Raw genomic sequence first — 18407 nt, forward strand, 5'->3', positions numbered from 1 at the left:
TTCAGAGTCCACTAGAGGGAGATGCATATCTATTTATCTGTCTTTTGGTCGTGTGTGTCTGTGTATCAAATTAGGAGCCAACTAGAAAACAAAGTTTAAGCGTGTCTGTGGATTGTTATATTAAAAAAAAGAATATAGGAAAAAAGCAAATTATAGTGTACACACAACAAACACACAGTCACAGAAGCAGTTGTTCCTAAGGGCGAGCAGTTGCCGCATAGTCTTTGTTTTCTGCGCAGGTTCCCAAAATGATTGTGCAAAAATGTGAAATGTGATCATCAGACCAAAACATCATTAGTTCCCCGCTGTTCTCGGTGATTACAGGTCAGCGCCGTTCCCTGCGTCGCTCTCTCCCTCGTCAGAAACCGGCAGACATCTGAACGCGACGCCGCCACCTGAAGTTTAACCAACAAATTGTATTTATCAATAATTAGCAGCGCAGCATTTGGTTAGTTGAAATTGCGCTCAGACACAGGAACCTTTCCGGGATGTATCATAGTAATTATGTGTGTCAGTTGAGAATGCTTTTTACATCTGCGAGTCGAATGGAGTAGAATATTAACGACTTCCACACTGGATCAGATTAAATGTTGGAGCATTTGCAGTAACACACAAATGAATTAGAGTCAGAGTCCAGGCTGCTGTTTATTTGCATACACATAATCAATACATTTAACAACGATAGAGAGATGAGTAGAAATTAGGGAAAATAATTAAAGAAGCAGGTGATGAGATGAGAGAATATGAGAGAAAAGACAGCTCAAAGAAAATGGATTGATAAAATCTTAACAAAATAAAAAATGAAAAAAATAAAAACCACATGTGCCTGACCACATGTGATGAATAATTGACATGGGATCTCTCATGAAATTAGATCACATATAGTCACACGCCAACTATCACAAAAGAGGCGTATCAGTCTTTATTTTTAGAATCCAGAAAGAAATTAAACAAGCAAGTCAGAAGAATATATGCCTAATGTATAAAACTTGAATCTTGAACCAAACCTAAATGTATACCGCAAATACGACCACCTTTAAAAACAGCATGGCTGCAGCTTCAGGGCTCTGAGGTCATGCCCTCTGTGCTGTATCTGTGTGGACATTTAAACAACCTGAGGAGGAATTGCAGTTTTTATCTCTGATTCTGGTATTCTTTTTCTTAATATGTGACTGTATTCAGTCAAAACTCTTAAATAACTTGTATTTTGATAAAGCAATAACATGATTTCCCTTATATTCAGGTACTGCAGAAATGTTAGTACCCTTAAGTAGCAGTTAGATCAGTAGTTATCTAGAGATAAAATAAACAAAAAAAATGTATAGGTTAAATGGAAGAAAATACTTTCAATTTAGAGATGTCTTGGAAGGTTGGCCTTTGGCTCCCAATGTTATTTCTCCACTTTCTAAAACATATTTCTTAATGATTTCACACTACAGACTGGGAAGGTTTACTTGCTGCAGACACTGTACCCCTGCTGAGAGTGTCTTATAAATGTGATTCAGTGTCAGGGAGATGGTGTGTGAGCTGGAACCTCACTCCGTGTGTCTTTATTGAGCTCTTACCCCTTTTGTGCCACTGAAAGGCACTGTTGTCCACAGCTGAACTCCTGAGTAACAACATGAAGATGTCGTGTTGAGCAAACCTCCACAGTGCTTAAGGCAGGTCACTGGTGGAGCGTAGGTTAAATATGGAGACTGGTTTATCAATATAAGATGAGATGAGACAATTTCATTAATTAGATATGATGGTCTGGAAGACCTGATGTTATATATTTTTTCTTGACAAAAATCACAGCTTTGAAGGATTCTGAAAATGGGATTGAGATATGGGAAAATGTATATAATATTGGACATTGTAGCTTTTTCCCTTATGGAAAGTTGGTACTTCCCACACGTTAACTTGACAGGGGGCTGGGACCCTTAGAAACGTTTGTAAACTAAAGCTGGAGGTACATGAGATAATTAAGAGGACAAGAAATCAGAAACATGTTTCAGCACCACAACGTTTTGACTGTGTCTAAAATCTTTACTGTCTATTATTTTTATTTGAATGTGGGAGTGTGAAATCAATGCAACATTTTCCAAATGGAGGCAGTTGGATACGTTTTTAATGTTATGCTAATTTTTGTTTTTTCATAGTTCTAATTTGGAGCCATTCTGAAAATGTAACCAGAAAAGAAAAAAAGACACGTACAACCTGTGTCACAGGGTCACAAGACAGTTCATTTCATTTTAAGAAAGTTAGGGACATTACTTGATAAATATACATATTATAAAGGTTTTGTCTTTTTGTTTGCAATGATTCCACCATCACATCTTTTTTTTTATGTTCCACAGTAAAGCAATAATAGACTCCAAGAGCAGATTTGAGTTTTTTTCTTTCTTCATTTTCATTTTTATAAAAATAACTTGCCCAACTTTCCGCTGGAAAGGATGCAATGTTAAATCTAAAAATATGTTGTTTTTGTACATTTTAATTTAATCTGGGCTACAGGTATTGGATTTTTGTGTCTGCTGGCAGGGAGCCACACACAATAGCGGCACAGGTGTTGACCAAAAAAAAGAGGAGAGAAAAGGGAAAGGCAGAAAGTGATTTGAATTATCATTGTGGAATGCATTTGGCATCTCTGTAATGGAAAGTGCTCTAAATAGAGCCACAAAGTTTTATGTAAAAATGATGCATGTATTTTTCCAAAGTCTTTGTTTCTCCATAAATCTTTTTTTCTGTTGAAGCTTTTTCTAACTCTCGATTTCAAAATACAGCGTTTGTTGATCAAGAGTAGTGATATCTTTGACTTGAGCGTGGGGTAATGACAGAAATTAGCACAAATGTTCTAAGTTCCTGATTTTTTTCACTTACAAATTATTTTTCAACTTGTTTTTGGATCTATGCATAAATTAAAAAATCTGCTGAAATTTATTATTCATCTGAGATGTGATTAATATGCAAAATTATGCAAATTAAGATGCAATTAGGCTCCAATTCTCTAGTGGAATTTCCCATTATAATTTAATACAAAGTAACAGAGTAATTGGTGTCACGTGTAATTACGGTTACTCAAGTGCACTTTCAGGCATGCAAATGATTCGCTATATGTTGGTTATCCTATGCAAATGTACCATGTGGTGTTTTAACAAGTTAGGGAGAACACAATGGGTGCGTGCTTACCCAGTGGGGTTGGAACAAGGTAAAGACACCAGGGTGTATTTTTTTAAATGAGAGTAGTTGGAAAACTTTCAGCGCTCAGATTATCACCAGCTAACACTTCCAGTTACTTTTTTTTCTTTTGGGAATATCTGTGGAGAGGCATAGACTTTCATCCATCACCAATCAATTTAGGAAAGAAAACTGTTTTGGATTTGACTTGGGACTCGTGTTTGGGGGAAAGGAGACGGTTTCCAACATGAAACTGTTGCTTCAGTTGACACCATTCACAGGAAGTACCAGACCACCGCCGCCCCTCCTCGTTTCGCTTGGAGATTTGTTTGTCTTCATTACTACTACTGTTTGATCAATGGCACTGCAAATGTCACAAGCAATCACAAAACATTATGCGCGGGGGACAATTACGCCTCAGCTCGGCGTGACAAACTTTGCAGTCTGCGGCCGGGCGGAGAGAGGAAAAGCGATTATGTAATTGATATCTATTTAGATAGAATGAAAGTCCTGTAAACGCTCGGAGGGAAGAAATGTCTTGCAGAGCAATTCCTTCTTGGGAGGCAAATTGATTTTAAATTGTTACATGGCTGGTTACATGTCCTGACAACTTGCTTTGCGCTCCGACACACACACACACACACACACACACACACACACACACACACACACACACACACACACACACACACACACACACACACACACACACAAACTGCCTGGCATTAAAAACATACACACAGATACACTCACTTGTACGCACATACACACACTCTGCTATCTGTCTTGTTCATGATCAACGCTCTGAACAAAGACATCCTGCCTCCCTCCTCATGCCCCCCTTCACCCATCTTCTCTCCCTCACTCTCTCTCTCTCCCTCTCCGCCTCCACTCTGTATGCCTGCCTGCTTGCAGAACTCTCTCAAAGAACATAATCCCTCAACAAAATGGAAACACAAAGGAAACTTGAGCTCAATCCTATAAACGCACGGACACAGCAGACAATGCCTCCTCCCACCCGTTTCCCCCCTATCCCCGTCCCCCTGCCTCCCCAACAGCCATAAATGCCCCGTGGCACAGATCAGGCTTTATCAACCCTCCCCTCCTCCTCCTACTCCTCCTACATCCATCCATCCCTCCTTCCCTCCCCGATTAGTACCCCACCACCACCACCTCTACCCCGCCCGTCTCACTCCTGCCGCCAGCGTCTCCCATACCTCCACACGGACCGCTCTCCTGCTGCAGGAGGCTGGAAGACCTTTTGATGTTTTGGCTCCTGTTTTTATATATGTATATATTATTCAGTGTCAGAGTCTTTGATTTGAGACGTGTGGCGAGCAGATATGTACGCATGCACAGGTAGATGTTTGTCAGAAAATGTTATCAAAGCAGCAGTTTGACCTGCAAGTTGATCCAGCAATTTAAAAGTTAGTATGAGTTTCCAAAACGCTCACTTTTGTGGCACTCACTGCCGTGTCCAACTTGAACTTGGTAGATGGCGCAACAACAATCATAACCAAATAGTCCTGTCATTAATACTTAAGGGCCAAAGTTGTTTATTGATACCCATGAAAAGTGTTTTCTTATCTGACACTCGTATCAGATTAACAATTTCATGATATCAACTTCCAAAAGTGCTACAGTACATAAGGTATTGTTGAAAAGAGAAATCAGTTTAAAGATCTGGCAATTATATGGTTACTTTGTCTGGTAACACAAAAGTGACTCAATCAGTCAGGGAAATATAATGGATTGGGTTTATATGTTAAGGTAAGAAGAGCTTTGTTGTCAGGTCTGCAATAATTAATAGGTGGTAATCATTGTCATGCTTTTTTCTAAACAAAATCAACTTTGTTAACTATGTTAAAGTCTGATTGGCTGTTTTGTAAACCCTGAACTTTATCGCTCTCTAACAACTTCCTTCTTTGCTTCTGTCATGATTACTACAACCTCTAGAAGGGCTTTAAAATAAGACCCATGTTTGGGGCTAACTCGACTAATACTGTTGTGTTTTGTGTTGTACAGTGTTATACAAATCCTTACCTCTGTAATCCCAAACACAAGTAGCTGTTACCACATACACCTGAATCACTGAAAAGATGGAGGAGACACATATTTAGTTTTAACTCCCCGTCATGAACTTGCCTGAATATCTGCTTCCTATTGTCCCTTATTGGTCAGTATAAAGAATAACTAATTATTACTTAAAAATCAAACATCCTTCAGTTGAATTGAATCCGACTCCACACTGCTGAACCCGGCCCAAAATATGAATGTACAATAATGCAAACAGGAAATAAGTGAACTGAAGATTGCTTGTGGCTTTGCCAATGTAGGTCAGTGTCAGTTTCCACTTTTGACTTAACTGTTTTGCGCCCTTTTGTTATTAGAGATCCTCCACACCGGTAGCTGAGCACCAGCTGAGGCCCAGTGTGTTCCTGAGAGTGATTCCTGCTCGGAGCCGCAGCAGCGCCGGAGAGGGAGCCCCCTGGAGGAGGATGTGAGGTGGGTGAGGTTTGATCTACTCTAATCTGGTTGTGGGTGGGAGGTGGGGATGTTGGGGAGTTGTTTGGCATCAGTACCGGGACTCTCTGTGACTGTGTGGTCTTCGGAGAACCACTTACCGCCCCCGTGCTCTCCTCCAGTTCCAGGCTTGGGAAGGTGAAGCACACTCTCTCCATCTTTAACCCCCCCCCACCCCCCACCCCACCCGCTGATTAAATCAAGGGCAAAGCACGATAACAGGCAAAGTAGGCCGCCTTCACTCGCTGCGACAGGAAGAGGAAGTGCCCTGGGGTACCTTCACCTGTGCCTGGTGCCTCGCTGGTGCTGCCGCTTCAACCCGTTGCACAGCTGGAGACGAGAGAGAGAGCGAGCGTGTTAGATCAGAGAGCAGCGAGGCTCACGTGTTGCGTTTCCTGCTTCTGCAAATGTGTCTAGTGACCGTCTGAGGCCTCAGAACAGAAGAAACGCAGAGGAGATGGCTCATTTCTCTCTTAACTGAAATTACCAACCGCTCCTTAAGAGTATTAGTATGATGATAAAAACTTGTGGGGAATTAGAAATGTGATATTCATTCTGCACTACTTAAAACACCCTCTCTGTAAACAACCACTCAAAAGAACTAAGTAACATTCAAACACCGTGTGGGTAACTTCATTTTATTTATCAAAGAGAAAAAGGCAGGTAAGTTGTTCAGACATGTGGCTCATTAATTAAATCAATTTGGAAATTAAGCAACCAAAGCGGTAGAAAGAAAAACAGGTTGGGATTATTATATACATTTCCCCACATTTAAATGAGTAAATCCCACAAACATCAGAGATCTGGGATGGCGAGCCCTGCTCTATACGTTCTATAAATGTCTGGTCTCTTTTCATGGATTACTGTCATTTGCCATCCGCTATTGTGAGCGCCTGCCAGACTGGCTTGCCATTTCTGGGCCTGTGTTTCCAACCTTGATATATTTGCCAAATGAATATTTGAAGCTGTAATTAAATGTATCCCACCTCTACACCTTCTGTAAGACGGCCACCTTGCACATTTCTCACATGCCATATTTCAGACATTTTTGTGTGAAAAAAACACAGCTTGTTGCCATTTTTTAATGATTTGGAATGAGGATATTTTTACTGGAATAAATCTGATTTCAGGACATCCATTATGGTCCTGCTTCCTTGTTCAGACATAAATACAGACCGCGTGGAGAGAAGAGCCTTCAAAGCTGTCAGCGGCTTCATAAACAAACTTTGTAAATATGCTTTAAAAAAGAAGGGATGAAATTATTGCAGAATTTAATGCTTTAAACAAAAATCCGGCGCTGATCCTGACAAGTTACTATTTCAAGTCAGCCAAGAGAAAATACTTCAAACCCGCATAAATGTATCCACATGTTATAACAGAACTCTTCTCATCTCTATGCTGTCACTCTTTTTCAAATGTTAAGGTAAATCAAGAAAGTTTAGCATTAATTGGTTTAACGGGAGGGTACAAGAGAGCTTTACACTGGACGTAAACGTAATGTTTTATTTAAGGACTACATACAAGATGAAGCTTAAACTATTGTTCACCCTGAGTCTTTGATACATACAAGAAACAAACAACATTTAATTTAAAACAATGTACCCTCAACAGAAAAAAACCAACACATTTTTACAGCTTAAATGTTTTTACTTGATTATTATATATTCCGAGTGTCATCCCTTTATGTTAAAAGTCAGAAGGACAAGCAATACATTAAGAAATGTTATTGTGGTTATTTTTCTATTTGAGTAACTTTCCCTTATTTCAAATGTCTGAGTTTGGAATTAAACTCCCCTCAACTCTCCATACTCACCGTTTACTTGTCCACGCTTTTTCTCTCCGTCGGAGGAACAAATAACGGACGTGTCCTATTGTCAGCCTCTCTCTGAATCCTGTTAGTTACACTTTAAAGAAGCCCACTCCTCATAATTAACATCTCCGAGCCTCCCAATAATTACCACTGGTTCCCCTGCACTTTTGAATTGCACTTGAGGTGACATAATTCATTAGTGTTTGTCCAAAGAAATGATTTAGAGTCTTTAAAGTGCTCCTCCATGCAGAATAGCTATTAAAGCAGCCATATGCACATATGCTTGGAGCGTTAAACGGTTTGTTGAAGTCAGCCGGGGTACAAGCGATGATAAACATAAATTATGACTAATACACTGCACCAGTGGCTTCTTCAAAAATAAAAAATTACTGACACAGGGAAACCACTTTGGATTCGATGCTGTGGAGCCGTAGCCCCCCCTCATCTGTGTGTGCTGAAGCGAGGATGTAGGAAGCACAACACAAATGGCTCGGGCATCACCTTGAATATTCAGATGGGTAAGCTAATCGTTTATGCCTGGATGCACCATTGTGATTACCTGGCTCCTTTGGCACCTCTCCTGAGTTCTCTAAAGGCAACACAGAGTGCCTTTTGTTTTCATTTAGTTCCATTAAAAAGTTCAGACCACACAATGACACTCGACCACTGAAGTTCACACCATAAATTTAGACCAATAAATGTTATCTCCTTTTAGCTTTAACAGCCTAGCAAACTGTTTAAAGTAAGAGCCAGTGTCCCGTGCTGTGTCAAACACCCTCAATGAGAAGTGTGATGACATAAGGGAAGATTATTTTAGCACCTAACAGCTGGTGCAAATATGCAAAATGTTAGTCACTTTACACCAACCCTGTCACTTTGTGCATGTTACTATGATTACTATGATCATACTATACATATACTTTTCTATGATATTGATTTTTTTCTTACAACACATCTTATATCATTCATGTTTATCATATTATTTTGGTCTTTGTTATATTTTTATTGACGTAGTTGTAGCTTTGCAACACTCCTCCTTAAATCCATTTTGAGACTATTCACCTTACAAATAGTATAGTAAATAGTAAATAAAATGATACATAAAACAAGTTATTAACATACAGTTACCAATATAACACCATTACAAAGGGAATACAGGTTTAATAATAATAAGGCTGAAATAATTTGTCAATTTGTTTTACTTTAAAATGTATCAGTTATGGTTTCAAACCTAAATATGAAATACTCTTCGGTCCCAGGCCCTTTCAAATGAGTATTTCCTGCGTTTGGAGCTTTGCAGCAAGAATACAAATGACTAGAAGAGATCATCTAAGAATTTGCGAAAAATATTTCTTAGCATTTTCTGACGTTTCATATTCACATTGATGAATCTATTAATTGAGACAACAATCAGCACATCAGCTAATATTGAAAATGATCATGAGCTGTGAATGATGTCTTAATTTTGCTTGTTTTTTTACTCTCCCCTCTGGCAGTCCTCTTACCTTGTTAAGCAAACTGCTGCTGAAAATGGTTTTCATTAATATTAATGTTGACCCGTTCTGCTGCTCCAGCACTCACACCTACAGTGTGAAAGCCCCCAGCTCATGGGGAACACGGCCTGATGTATTACCATACACCCTACATTCATCACTTTGTTTCCCCTTTGTGTTTTTCCTTTTTTAAGGGAACTGCAGGAATTATTAGCAGCTTAGCACTGAGAGGCCCCTAAGTAGCTCTCGGGGTGTAAGCCCCTCTCCCAAGTCAAGGCCAACAGCACTCTGAGCCCCCGGCCCCATTCAGTGATAATGTACATGTCAGCAGGGACATGCAATGATCCCTCACTTCTCCATGCTAAATGATCATTTTCTTTCTTACACTCTGTCTTTCATTCAACTAAATCCACTCCCCTAAAAAAAAATTCCCAGCAAATATTACCATGCTGTCGAACAATAGCCCTCAGAAAGCATGAATCAGCAGATGATTCCCAATTCCATGCACACAACAGGGGATTGTATTGAGGCTAGGTGTGTGTGTGTGTGTGTGTGTGTGTGTGTGTGTGTGTGTGTGTGTGTGTGTGTGTGGTGTGTGTGTGTGTGTGTGTGTGTGTGTGTGTGTGTGTGTGTGTGTGTGTGTGTGTGTGTGTGTGTGTGTGTGTGTGTGTGTGTGTGTGTGTGTGTGTGTGTGTGTGTGTTAGGGTGGGTGGAGGGGAGCTTCTGTTAGCTCCAACGTTCCCATCCAACAAAATTCCAAACCCCCGGCATCAGTACAGAGCTTATGATCTGTGGGAAAGCCGAGGCGAGTTGCGGAGCAGAGCACCTCGCCCGAGTCTCCAGACGGCCTGATTTGGGAACGCCGTGAAATCCATGGCACCTCTCCTGGCTTCCTGGCTGAACGGCTGCCATATCTTGTGATGGACTGAGGCAGGAGAGAGCGAAGCAGCCAGGGATGAATACGGCTTAATCTTTACCCAGGCCACATGTGTGTGCATGATAACATGGTTGCTTTCTTCCTGTGCAGGGTTATTCTCCGCCAGCTGCCAGGTTAGCTGCCTCGCACAGCCGTGTTTCTCTGCGATATTTGCCCGCTGTAAAAAGAACTATTGCACCTTAGGTGGGGGCTAATGCATGTTTTTGGAAGTGGTGGTAATTCCTGACACATTTCGAGAGACAGATAGGGTGTCTTATAGCAAATGACAATATATGTAAAGACACCTAGCCCCCCCACACCCTTTCAGTTCCTAATATTGTATTTGTCAGGAGCCTCCTTATGCTGGGGATAGAGGTTATTTTTATAATGAAATGGCGGTGTTGTGATCAAAAGCAGCTTGTAGCAAAATACCTAAACATACATTTGAAGCCAGGCCGTATGTATTGAGACATAAGAAAAAAATAAATTTCAGGCTTCTAAAGATCTTAATGTGCCTCCACTAAATAATTAAACCAATTATTTGTATTAAGCTGGAATTTCAGGAAACAAAAACAACAACTTTATCAACATTTTAACAGCTTTCATTTATCTTCTTTACCATTTAAAGTTGGAATTTGTGTGTGTGTGTGTGTGTGTGTGTGTGTGTGTGTGTGTGTGTGTGTGTGTGTGTGTGTGTGTGTGTGTGTGTGTGTGTGTGTGTGTGTGTGTGTGTGTGTGTGTGTGTGTGTGTGTGTGTGTGTGTTAAATGCAGGTGTTCTTCACTCCATACATTTTTCTATAATCTACACAGTAATGTAATCACTCCAGCAGCTTGGTGTACATGTCCTCCCTTTTTCTCCTTCTTGCATAAACGTCCTCCCCCTCCGCTCATCTGCCCGGCTACACAAAGCCCATTTATTATGATTGCATTAACATAAATGATTTTATAACATCTGCTTGTCAATAATTATCGTACAAATTCCTGTGCCCTCTGACCCGTGCTCTGAATGAACCCCAGGTGTAAGCCACTGTCGGGCTAATGAGTAGCGCCACGCTAGCACATTGTCCCCACGTCAGTGCACATTCACCCAGCCACTTCAATTAGAGCTGGCACACGCCTAATATTAGCCGAAAATTGAGGAATCATACACTAATTGAAAACATTGCATTCAGGAAGAGAGAGGCTGGAGGCAAATGGTGAGGATATTTGATCTAATGTCCTGGAGGATGCACAAATGGATGTTTCTGAAGTATAAAGGAGTATGTCATCACACCAGCAACATGAATGGGGACGAGGGCAGGTGCAACAAACAAATGATAGACCAAGGTGACCAAAATGCTTCTAAAATAAATAGAGAGACTAGAGTCTTTACGTTTCATAATTTAAATAACATCAACACTTTAAACATAAACGTTTAAAAAAAACAATATTAATATTATTATGAGAATAAATATTAATAATAAAATATTGATTCAAAGCTGTTTTCCAACGACACATTTGACAAAATATCCCAAAAATAGCAGAAACTTTCATATTTAAAAAGTTGTAAAACAGTTTGTAAAATGTACTACCATCTATCTTACAAACACTTCCCCCTCAAATGACGACAACCATCTAATAACAAAATGAAAATGAATAAACAATCACTTTAATGCCACATGCTCACAGTACAAACCATTATTCAAGTGCTCAGAAACGCTGAAGTGCATCAATCCATTTTACAAGTCTGTTCCTCCCTGAACAGCAGCCTAGTTGCTCTAACGCAGACACAACTGCAGTGTCAGATGCAGTCCTAATTGAAAAGTTAATTAACTTTTTGAAGTCATCAGCTGTCACTCCTGCAAATCAGCCTCCAGTCCGGCCCCCCGAGACCAACTTTATATCAGTCTTAATGGCTGGGGACACAGTGCCGGGCTACATGGGAACATTTGGTCATTGAAAGCACCATTTATAGAGTATTGTTTAATTAAAGTCAAATTAAGAGAACTGTATGCAGAATTTAATTTCTGCTATGAATTATTGTTGAAAACAGAGTGCAACTCAGATAATCAAACTTTTCATTATCCTCTCCTCCCTCCTGAGGTGCCTCTGCTGCGTTCTTGTTGACAGCTCCCAGAGTATAAATGAGAGGAAGCTACCCACAATGCACTGCATATCTACACGTTTTCTCTCTTACATCAGCTTCCTCCGGTCCTACTTTTTTGTTTTTAACAAACAAAAGCTTCTACTTTCAGCCCTGTCTGGAGCAGATTACTGTCTGAAAAGTGTTGCTATCAGTGTGATGTTTGAAATTCCACAGATATTTTGAGGTCCACCATGAGAAAATAGATGGTATGTCGGAAGCTGTTTGTTCACCATATTTCTATGTAAACGCTTACAAAATAAATAAATGAGGCATTTCTTTTGAAACATAACCTACAGGATTTGGACATAAAGTCTAATCAAACCACCAACTTTATTTTCTTAAGATAATAGTTAACGGTCATTTTTTGGATATGCAGAAGTTTTTAGAAATGAGCATCTTTTAAAGAAGAAAAAAGAAAGAATTGAGATCTTTTTGAGAAGTGGAAAGATATTTGGAAAGTGAGGGACATTTGTGAAAGTTGGGACATTTAAGGAAATTGGAGACATTATTGGAAATGAGAAGATTTTCAAGAAGTGAGGATGTTTTCAAAAGTGATGATATTTTTCAAAAACTAAAATATTTTGTTTTGGAAAGTATGACACGTTCAGAAAGTGAGGAAATGTTAAGATCTTTTAAAAAAGTAAGTAAGGACCTTTTTGAAAAGTGAGAATATTTTTGGAGAAGTGAGGACATGTTTGGAGAGAAAGGACCTTTTCTGAAAAAAAGGCGAGTAAATTATTGGAAAGTGGGAACATGTTTCAACATTTTCAAATCATTGTTTATCCTTTTCCCTCAAACTGTCACTTTTGCCCTGACTTTCTCAGTTATTTTTGACTAATTCAGCACAACATGAGTAAGCCAGCCATCCTACTGCTGTCTCATTTGAGAGCGTCTGTGGAGAGAAGGATCTTCCCATGTTGTTTCTGGGGGTCAGCGCAGGTTTAATTGATTTTCCTACTCCCTCCGTCTCTTATTAAGGCCACAGCGCCTCTCCATGGGAACTGCTAATTGGCCCTCCCCTGTGGCCACTTGCAGAAGCAGGCAGACGTGGCCCCGTAGACACTTCTGCCAGTCCACAGGGACGAGCGCGGATAAGAGATTCACATCGAATACGCTGCTCTGTGGAGTTTCTTTGGGGACGGCAGTCTGATGTCTCCCTCTTTCACCATCTGGACACCAGATTTACTGACGAACCGATTGAGACCTGAGAGACTTGGCGTCATTTTTAGAAGATAACACCTTTGCATATTCAGACGTGTGTGTGTGTGTATCTGTGTGTGTGTCATGGACTTTTATCTTTGAGAAGACCAAGTTGCTTTTTTAGGGAGTTTTTTTTGGTAAAATTATGAAACTCTTGAAAAGATTTGCAGGTTTTGCGAAGTGAATACACATTTTGAACGACAGGAGATTTCTGAAAAGTGAGGAAATGTTTCAACTTAAACGAGGACGTTCTAGAAATTTGGATACAATGTTGGAAATTGGAGACTTTACTGAAAACATTATCAGAAAGTACCAATTTTTGAAAAGGAGAAACAAAGGAGGATAGTTTTGACATTTTTTGAATATTTTGTGTATATTGGATACACATGTTCAATTAAAATTGAAGTGAGGCCACCTTTTACAAAATAGAAGAATAGGTTCAAGTGGAGTGTGTGTGTGTGTGTGTGTGTGTGTGTGTGTGTGTGTGTGGTGTGTGTGTGTGTGTGTGTGTGTGTGTGTGTGTGTGTGTGGTGTGTGTGTGTGTGTGTGTGTGTGTGTGAGTGTGTGTGTGTGTGTGAGTGTGTGTGTGTGTGTGTGTGTGTGTGTGTGTGAGAAAGAAAACCAGAGAGACAGAGAAACAGCGAAGAAGTGTGGGAGTACAGTATATGGGACAATTGAAAGGTTGTGTGTGATGTGGGCATGGTGTGTGTGTGTGTGTGTGTGTGTGTGTGTGTGTGTGTGTGTGTGTGTGTGTGTGTGTGTGTGTGTAGGTGCAGTGAGGTCTCATTAAGAGGGGGTAAATACAAATGCCCGAAATTCAAAGTGTTTGCAAGTAGTTTTGACACTTGTGTGTGCTTGTTGGCTTGTGTGGTAGGACGTTGGCATGTGTGTGTTTGTTTAACTGACCTTGATGTTTGCTCTTCAGAAGTCAGCATGAGCAGATAGGCAGCAGACTTTCACCTCAGTTCTCATTTTCTCGCTTTCCTTCGACCACAAAGACACAGAAGATGTTCCGTTTATTCCCTGTCAAACTGAAGTTTACTCGTGCATCCTGCCTGCGCTCAATAAAAAAAAGCAACCCGTTTCCTCGAATATGACATTTAAATCTTTTTAGGTAAACCTTTGTAAGAGAGCTGGAAGGACTTTTTTTTACCTCATGGTTAAAATGCTTTTCTTGTCACACTTTTTAAGATAAACCAGTACAACAACACAGAGAAACGAAAAGGGTTTCACATGCACATGTTGAGATATTCTCACGGTGCTGAAAGGCTGAGGATGCATAATTTCTTACAGTTACTTGAATAATATCAAAACATTCACACCAGTGTGACTCAATTAGTGCCCACGGCTAAAACTTCTCTCGGTGTCTTTGTTGTGGCACGTGTTTATAATGAAATGCTCCAAATTTACCTGAAGCCCTTGTAACCACTTTTTCAGTTTCGTTTTTTTGTAGTTCAAACGGAAATCATCCGAGAATAAAGGTTTTCCACTGTCTGCTTTAACATCTGTCAACTAATTTAACTAATAATAAGCTTAATTAATTATGGTTTGAAAATAAATATAAACATTGAAAGAAAATCTAAAGGGATCGTCTCTGCAGAAATCTTCTAAAAAATATAGAGCAAGGGAACAACACGTGCAAAAAAAAAATCATATCAAAACTCAAGTCATAATGGTTGTAAAACCACAGCGAAGTTACAACTGTGCAGGAAGAGTGGAATTGAAAATGAATCAGGCGTGAAGTTTCTCAGCGTGAGTACAGAGAAATCACAGTGGATTCCAGAGAGAGCCCGGGAGTCAGGATTAACATTTGAAGGCTAAATGGTGTTATCGGTTCTGATTAAGGAGCATGTTCGTGGTACTCGCTCCACCTCTGAGACAGCCATGGATGTCAATAGGGCTAATTGGCTCATTAGACCAGGTATTTAACTGTGCTATAATCATTCTGTGTCATCACTTAAGCCCTGGTGGAGCACAAGGGGCTCTGGCGATTGAATACCCCCCTAACCTCTGAAATAATTTGAGATACGAGAGGCTTGTCTGACAGGAAGAGAGCAGAGTGGCTCATGATCTGCTGTGTTTTCATTTGACTTTTACAGCAAATATATGGAAGGAAGAATCTACCCTGTGAAAAAGCTGGCTTTGTTAGAATTTTTTTTAATGGATGGACTAGTTTTTGTATAAACGTGGATGATGTGTTGAATACAAAACATGACGCCCCTTTCAGATAATAACATGGATCTGCTGCAGACACATTCTAAATATTTTAATGAATCTTTAAAGCCAGCTGAAGATTATTAAAATCTCTACTAAGACTAGACACTCACATGGAATTTCCCACAAATTCCCTCACTGTTTGAATATCGACAGCCACAAAAAAACATTTTGAACAACTAAGTAATTACAGTGGACCGCACTGAACAACAAGATCAGTGTGATTAGAAATCTCACGCAAGGCAGGCCCCGACGAGCAAAGATTATCAGATGAACTTAAGATGGACATCAGTTGAAAAAACTGAATATATATTGATAATTCCTGTTTTTGTTTGCATAAAAAAGAGGTAAAAAGAGGTGGGCAAAACTCTGGATAATAATAATAATAATAATATTGGGAGAGATGAAACCCTCTTTAATGGTCACACATGCAGAGCACACAGCACACACAGTGAAATGTGTTCTCTGCTTTTAACCCATCCTAGTACCAGGAGTCTAGTACTAGGAGCAGTGGGTAGCTATTGCACAGCGCCCGGGGAGCAATGGGAGTGAAGGGGGTTGTCCGGTGCCTTGCTCAAGGGCACCACGGCAGGAGGTGAACTGGGACCTCTCCAAGTAGCAGTCCACACTCCATTTTTAGGTCTGGTCGGCGACCCTACGGCTCACAGTCCAATCCCCTACTGACTGAGCCACTGGATAGTTTATAGCATGAGAAAATTTGTGTGTGATCTACAGTATAAGCCAGGGGTTCCCAACCCCTGGGCCGCGGACCGGTACCGGGCCGCGGAGGTGTTACTGCCGGGCCGCGAAATAGCTGTGACTTTATCGTAATATTTGCAGAATTATAAATATATAAAAAAATTGTATCCTAAAGTTTTTTTTTAAATTGTTTTATTTTTGCACCTATACCAGTCATATTATTTCATCCAGGAGCCAAGTTAAACTTTCACCAGAAAACAGTTGAAAATGGCTTTAATGATGTTTATGGGATTCGGCGGCTCAGCCTAAGGTCTCAGCCTCTCGTGCGCACAAGAAAGTTACCGGTACGCCAAGTAGGAAGAGGAGCACACAGGAGACAACGGTTTCATTGCAGACCGTTATATTTATGTGAGGAAATGGCAGTGCATACATTATTTGAGATATATTTCAAACTCGGACTTCATTTTAAGGACATGTCGGCCAGGGGTGTAGAGCTATTTGTTTAAGCACCGGATTGGCAAAACAGGAGAGTCTGTAAACCAGTCTGCCTTGATCTATGAATTCATGTCCGGGACTCTCATAGTATCTGCTGCCCGCAGCTGTTTTATTTATTGAAGGAAAACCTCCTTCACTTCATGAAATGGCTGCAGCATCAAGAGGCAGCAGGACGTGTACTCCGCCTCTGAGAAGTGCAGCACCAGCGCGCCGAGAGCGGTGCCTTTTTACGCACCGCCTTCACTGTGTTTACCTTCTTCAGAACAGCTTAAGAGTGACTGCAGGCTGCTACGTGTTAACCACACACACCTCTACACACACACACACACACACGCACACACACACACACACACACACACACACACACACACACACACACACACACACACACACACACACACACACACACACACACACACACACACACACACACACACACACACACACCTCTACACATATCAAACTGCCCGATTATTCCCCCTATTACTCGTTTTATGAAGGAGATGTCCGGTCACCAAGGCGCATGATGTGTGTGTGCACCGGAACAAATTACACTATCATAATATCTTCTGAAAACAAATGCCAGTGTCACACACACACACACACACACACACACACACACACACACACACACACACACACACACACACACACACACACACACACACACACACACACACACACACACACACACACACACACACACACACACACACACACATTTTAACATTTTAAATGTTGTTAATATGTTTTGAATGCATATTGTTCTAGTATTTGTTCAGGCTGTTACATACAATTAGTCTCTGTTGCTACCTGCTGGTGAGTAAATATTAAAATCAGTTAAAATTGACAACCGGTCCGCGATATTTTTGTATCTGCCGGTCCTTGGCACAATAAAGGTTGGGAACCCCTGTTATAAGCGACAGTCGCTGGGCAATATGCTTTTTTATTTTTGCTCTCTGATTGCAGACGGCTGTTTCTTTTGAACCCCTTTTGACTGTCCCATTCCCAGTCATAAAATAACATTGTTAAATGTGGTCATATATATATATTGTTGTTATTATTGTTTATTTCTTTAGAAGTTACATTTCTTTATGCTTGTGGGGATTTGCTTCGATTCATACACCTCCTTTTTAATTGTCTTTGTAGAATATGCAAGTCCTTTTTGAATTAGTTTATATGACTCACATCTATTTGTGAGGGTTGTTAGAGCATCATGCTACTATGTTGGTGTCTCTGTGTTAGGGCTCGTTCAGGTCGACTGCACACTTACTGTAGGTCAGATCAAATTATTCTGGGTTCTCCTTAGGTCTCTCACTCTCAGTTTGGGTACGTCTTCCAAGAGTCTGTTTCGAATTAGGTCCGAAGTTACAGTCACTGCAACATGCATACGATGAATCAGAAACTTGGAAAAAGTTCAAAGCCAATAAATAAGCAGGCGTGTCCCGTTGCCCGGTAAGATGCATGCCATGACTTCCAGTCAATAGCCTTTGTTGTATGTCACATCTCTCGCTCTATGTACATTAACCTAATTATGGTGCGACTACTGAGAAAGCTCTGTCACCAAATCAAACCTGTAAGATGTGTGTCCACTCCTTCATTTTTAAAGTCAATAAGATTTCTTCAGAAAAGTTTCCTGGACTGAACATAACATATTGGCAACACTGTTTACGGAGTTCACTAATATCTATTGTACGTGTCCTCCAAACCTTAAGTAGTCCTTGAAGTATGTAGTATGCATGCAAGATAATTTGTTTGATCAAAGTAAAATG

The sequence above is a fragment of the Gymnodraco acuticeps genome, unplaced genomic scaffold, assembly GCF_902827175.1.
Source record: "Gymnodraco acuticeps unplaced genomic scaffold, fGymAcu1.1, whole genome shotgun sequence".
NCBI lineage: Eukaryota > Metazoa > Chordata > Actinopteri > Perciformes > Bathydraconidae > Gymnodraco > Gymnodraco acuticeps.